Raw genomic sequence first — 6,092 nt, 5'->3', positions numbered from 1 at the left:
CCGGAAAGGCGCCCACCGCGGCCTCATTTACATAAGGCCACGCCCCGTTCAGAATACAACCACCTCCTCTCACTCCCCGCCCCTCCCCGCACCACCCAGCTCCACACACCCGGTCTCCCTGCCGCCAGCTCCCCTTCCACCGGGATCTCAACTCTGATGCTTCTCCTCCTCCTCCCGCCCCCCCCCCCCCCCGCCCTCCTCCTTCCTCTCCTTGCGGGTCTCCTCCGTCTTCTCCCCTCCACACTGATTTGCTTACAGCTCGTCTTCCCTCTCCCACCAGCTCCCGCCCCGCCCCCTCCGCCAGTCGGGGCGCTCACGCGGCGGCCAGCACCAGGCCGACTGCGCTCGCCTGAGAGAAACACGAGGGAGGACGTCCCCCAGCCGGAGAAGCGCCCACACACCTCGCGCTCTCTCTCTGCTCAGAGCCCGGTTTGAAGGAGACACAATGCGATGACTCCACCTGAGGGGCTCAGCCCCCAAGCCAGTCCCCCCGTCCCCCCCGTGCCTGGACACCCGCGCTGGGGGAACCGAACGTCTGGCAGCTCTGGGCGCGCGAACCCACACCTGCCGGCTGAGAACTGCCGCGGCCTGCTTCCGCACAGGTGCGTTCGCGGGGCGGGGCCGCGGCGCCCCCTCGTGGCCGCCCGGGGGAGGCGCACCAGGATCCCTAGGTTGAGGCGAGGGAGGGTCCACGGAAACCTGCCTTGAGCCCACTTAGACCCTCCCCCGCCCCCAGAAGTCACAGCAGAGGTTAGTGGGGTCCCGGCGCCCCACTCTGCCTCCGCCTTCCCTTCCTCCCCCGCTGCGCGCTTCCCCTTGGAGGAGATTTCCGCCAGCAAAGTCCGCCTTCCGTGGGGAAAAGCCAGGTCTGGAAAACAAAGCAGCACCTACTCGGAAGAGTCTAGTCCTGGGGCAATTTCATGGTCCTGTCCCGCGCGCTCTGGTTTCTGATTTGCCTTTGTCTCCCTTGTGCCTTGACGTGTATTTGACTTTTACTAAATTACTGAAATTAGAAAAAGGCGCCTGGCTGGCTCAGTTAGTTAAGTGTTGGACTTTTGATTTTGGCTCAGGTCATGATCTCACGGTTTTGTAAGTTCGAGCCCAGCATCTGGCTCTATACTGACAGTGTGGAGCCTGCTTGGGATTCTCTGTCTCCATCTCTTACTGCCCCTTCTCCACTCGTGCTGTCTCTGTTTCTCTCAAAAATAAATAAGAATTTTTTTTAAAAAACTTAGAAAAAAAAGATTTGGGGGTAGGGGACATCCAACATTAGTTGTCACCTGAGTTGGTAGTGTGGTGGTTGGTAGAATGATGCCCCCTGCCTAGGAGGTCCCCAGTCTCATCCCAGGACCTGTGAATATGTTACATCATACAGCAAAAGGGACTCCCAGTGTTCATCCTAAGTGCCCTCCTTTATACCCGTCACCCATCTATCCCATCTCCCGCACACCTCCTTCTATCAACCCTGTTTGTTCTCTATTGTTAAGAGTCTCTTGTGGCTTGTTTTTTTTTCTTCTCTTCCCCCGCTTCCCATGTTTCCCTGTTTTGTTTCTTAAATTCCATATATGATTGAAATCATATGGTATTTGTCTTTTTCTTATTGATTTATTTCACTTAGCTCCATCCACTTTGTTACAATTGGCAAGATTTCATTCTTTTTGATGGCTACATTATACACACACACACACACACACACACACACACACACACACCACATCTTCTTTAGCCATTCATCAGTCGATGGACATTTGGGCTCTCTCCATAGTTTGGCTATTGTTAATAATGCTGCCATAAATATTGGGGTGCATATACCCCTTCAAATCTGTAATTTTATATTCTTTGGGTAAATACCTAATAGTTCATAGGTATAGCTCTATTTTTCTGGATCATAGGGTATCTCTATTTTTAACTTTTTGAGGAACCTCCATACTGTTTTCCAGAGCGGCTGCACCAGTTTGCATTCCCAACAGTGCAAGAGGGTTCCACTTTCTCTGCATCCTCATCAACACCTGTTGTTTCTTGTGTTGTTAATTTTAGCCATGCTGACAGGTGTGAGGTGATATCTCATCATGGTTTTGATTTGTATTTCCCTGATAATAAGTGATGTTGAGCATGTTTTCATGTGTCTGTTAGCCTTCTGGATGTCTTCTTTGGAAAAGTGTCTATTCATATGTATGTTTTGCTCATGACTGGACCAAGCACACCCTGGCTGATGGTGTCCTTAACTATAGGAGAGGCTCTCTGCCTTTCGCCCTCCTGCACCAGGCCACACCTGTGACTCCTGGACCCTCCAGCAGGTGTGGAGGAGTGGGGCCCAGGTCTCCTCAGCAGGTGGGATCTGCACAACAAGGGGGCGGGCCCATCCTTCCTGCTGCCTGAAGGCTTCTCCTCTTGAGTGACTCCTGGAAGGCAAGGGTCACAAGACTGGGGTACCTGGCAGAGCCCTCGGGGACTTCACCTAGAGACAAAAATGCAACAGGGTGAGTCCATTGTCAGGCCCTGCTGGTGGCTCCTTGAGCTGCAGTGAGAGCTGGGTGGTCGCAGAGCCAGGTGCTCAGTGACAGCCCGTTAGGAGGATGAGCTGAGGGGAGAGGCTGCCGTCCTGAGGAGCCTCTGGTGCCACTGGGTTAGAGTGAAAGCTTCCCCACCACCTCGGGTGATGATGGCCCTGCTCAGAGCCACTGTCCAGATCCCACACTCCCCCTTTGGGAACCAGTTCACTCCCCATTTCACTTGGAGCAAAATGATGGCTTCTTTGAACTCCCAGGAACAGAAGCGCCTAGCATGAAACATGCACATGTAGAAACAGCCTGTTGTAGGACAGAGAGGTCACGGTGCAGGGAAGTCCCCTGTGAAGTTCATGTCCAGCTCACTTAATGAGGAGAGGGAGGGGTAAGGCAGCTGGGCGCTCAGAGATCCCCTGAGTCTAATGCCACCTCCTACAGATGAGGGGTGGTGGGCTCACAGAGACTGAGGGGCCAGCCAAAGCCACAGGGCCAGTTAGTGACAAGCCTTGGATGAGCACTCAAGCCTTGGTCCCTTTTGCGTGGCCTGGGAGAAGGCAGACGTAGCCATGGACATCACTTGGGCTGGGAGATGACTTTTTTTTCTGACCACAGGGCTCAAACTTCGTATGTGAATGAGGCACAGACATAGGCCTGCTTGACCTGTGAAACCCTTTTCTAACCTGGAAGCTCAGCATCTTCCACCTTAGCAGTGACTATTCGGATCAGGACTGGGTGGCTGGCTGTTATTTGCTCTAATAACTGACACCCGGGAGCCCTGATACAGGGACACCTGGGACCAGATCAGGCTGCAGGTCCAAATGGGGACTGACTGTGGCAAATTTGCAGTTTCACTGCCTCAGAAAAATTTTTGGGAGGTGAGCTCCCACTACACCACTATGCAGGTGTTTGGATTCAGGCCCTGGATGCACAGGAGTGGAGCACCTTATCTAACCAAGACCTCCTGAAGGAACATGAACAGAGCATAGTGGTTTATGCAGGTCTGGGTTGCCAGGGAGCTGGAACAGGGAAAGAGTCTGCAGATTACAGGTCACAGGAGATAGCTTTGGGGGAACAAGGGGTACGCCCATTCACAAGCCCTAGGATGGACAAATGTGCCCATTTCCCCTGTAGGCAGAGCTGGGGGATAGTGGGCTTCTTAATGTGAGGCAGGAATCCTCTTATTGGTGAATCCTCCAATAAGAGACACCTGGAACCTTAACAGGACTGACTGTCACCAATTTACAACTGCTGCCTGAGTGATTTGGGTGGCTGGGCTTCCACCACCCTATAGACCCTGCAGTCATTTGGAGCCAGGCATCAACTCCCCAGGCCTGGAGGTCCCCAGTGTCCAAGACCTGCTGAAGGAGTGTATACTGGGCATTAGGGCTGGCAGGGATCTGGAACAGGCAAGGGTCTATAGAGGCCAGGTCTCAGGATCCAGCTCTTGCAAGGCCAAGAGTGTGCCTGACTGCAAGCTCTACTCTCCACACATGTGCATATTACCTCTGAAGGCTGGGATGGAAGAAATTGTACTGCATTTCCAGCATCAGCCCAGCCAGTTAGCTGGGTCATCCTTTATTAAGGCATACCAGGGAGACTTGATTACTGTAGGTAAGCCCAAGACACCATCAGGCAGCCAGTCCAAGTGGGTACTGACAGTCTCCAGTTTAAAGCTGCCATCTCAGGAAGATTTTTAGGAAAGGAGCACTGTCCACCCTCAATGATATGCAAGTTTTGGGGACCAGCTTCAGCCCAACAGACCTGGAGGGCCCCAAGAGCTAAAGGACAGCTGACAGAATACATGCTACACATGCATGGGTGGCACAGGTCAGGGGAGTCTGGGATCTGAACCAGGGCATCTGTAGGGAGAGGCTAGGTTCCATTAGCGAGTTACTTGGGGGACCTGACCACTGCCTAATTCTAAGTGCTAATCTGCACAAATGTGCATATTCCCCCTGATGACACAATTGGAGGAATATGGACTGCCTTCTCAGGGCAGTGTGAAATGGATTGAGATACCTTCTGGTAACAGCTGATAGCCTTGATTACTGGTAAGCCTGGGACCCCATCAGGCAGCCAGTCCAAGTGGGGGGTAACTGTGTCAGTTTAAAGGTGCCATTTCAGAAAGATTTTCAGGCAGTGGGCACTGCCCACTGTGGGGGTTCTACAGGTTGGAAAGACTGGCCTGAGCCCAACAGGCCTGGAGGGCACAGCAGCCAAACTCTGCTGGCTGACACAGTGCAGACACTCTTGGAGCACACTACTTGTCTCTCCTGGTTTAGTGTCTGAGAGGGCTGACTGAACTCCTATATCCTCTCATATCTTTACTAGCTAGACCTAACTGGCCCCGTCTGCATGTCTCCATACTTACTACCTGTATCATTTTACATATGCTTCTTGGATTTAAGGACCCTTTGGGTCTTCTTTCTCACCTCCTTCTGCTTTTTCTTCCTCCTCACCTGCTTACCTGATTCTGTCCATTCATCATTTGCTCTCTGTCAGCCTACCCACACCCATCTACTCAGTGCTTGCTGTGTGCCAGGCAGTAGGATGGGCACTTAGTATACTGAGGTCTTTAGGAATACTTGTTTACCATTATTTTTTATTTTTATTTATTTGTTTATTTTTCTTTAGGTGAGTCATCTGAACAGGAATAATCTTTTTTTTAATTTATTTATTGTTTAATTTACATCCAAGTTAGTTAGCATGTGGTGCTACAATGATTTCAGGAGTAGATTCCTTAATGCCCCTTACCATTTAGACCATCCCTCCTCCCACAACCCCTCCAGCAAGCATCTGTTTGTTCTCTGTATTTAAGAGTATCTTAGGTTTTGTCACTCTCCCTGTTTTTATATTACTTTTGCTTCCTGTCCCTTATGTTCATCTGTTTTGTATCTTAAATTCCTCATAAGAGTGAAGTCATATATTTGTCTTTCTCTGGATAATTTCGCTTAGCACAATACCCTCCAGTTCCAAGCCATATGATATTTCTCTTTCTCTGTTTCCCTTAGCATAATACCCTCCAGTTCCATCCATGTAGTTGCAAATGGCAAGATTTCATTGTTTTTGATTGCCAAGTAATACTCCATTGTATATATATACATCTTCTTTATTCATTCACCCGTCGATGGACATTTGGGCTCTTTCCATACTTTGGCTATTGTCACTAGCGCTGCTAGCGACATTGGGGTGCATGTGCCCATTCAAACCGGCACACCTGTATCCCTTGGATAAATACCCAGTAGTGCAATTGCTGGGTTGTAGGGTAGTTCTATTTTTAATTTTTTGAGGAACCTCTTTTCCATTTTCCAGAGTGGCTGTACCAGTTTGCATTCCCACCAGCAGCACAAAAGAGATTCTCTTTCTCCACATCCTCACCAACATCTGTTGATGCCTGAGCTGTTAATGTTAACCATTCTGACAGGTGTGAGGTGGTATCTCATTGTGGTTTTGATTTGTATTTCCCTGATGATGAGTGATGTTGAGCATATTTTCATGTGTCAGTTAGCCATCTTGTTTATCGTTATTTTAAAGAGCCAACTTGGGTGTCTAGGCTTTATACTGGTAACTAACACTAGTTGAATT

This window comes from Panthera pardus, unplaced genomic scaffold, assembly GCF_024362965.1.
Source record: "Panthera pardus isolate Hobbes unplaced genomic scaffold, ASM2436296v1 HiC_scaffold_124, whole genome shotgun sequence".
NCBI classification, from domain to species: domain Eukaryota; kingdom Metazoa; phylum Chordata; class Mammalia; order Carnivora; family Felidae; genus Panthera; species Panthera pardus.
The sequence above is the reverse complement of the archived record's forward strand: the minus strand, read 5'-3'. Positions refer to the sequence as shown.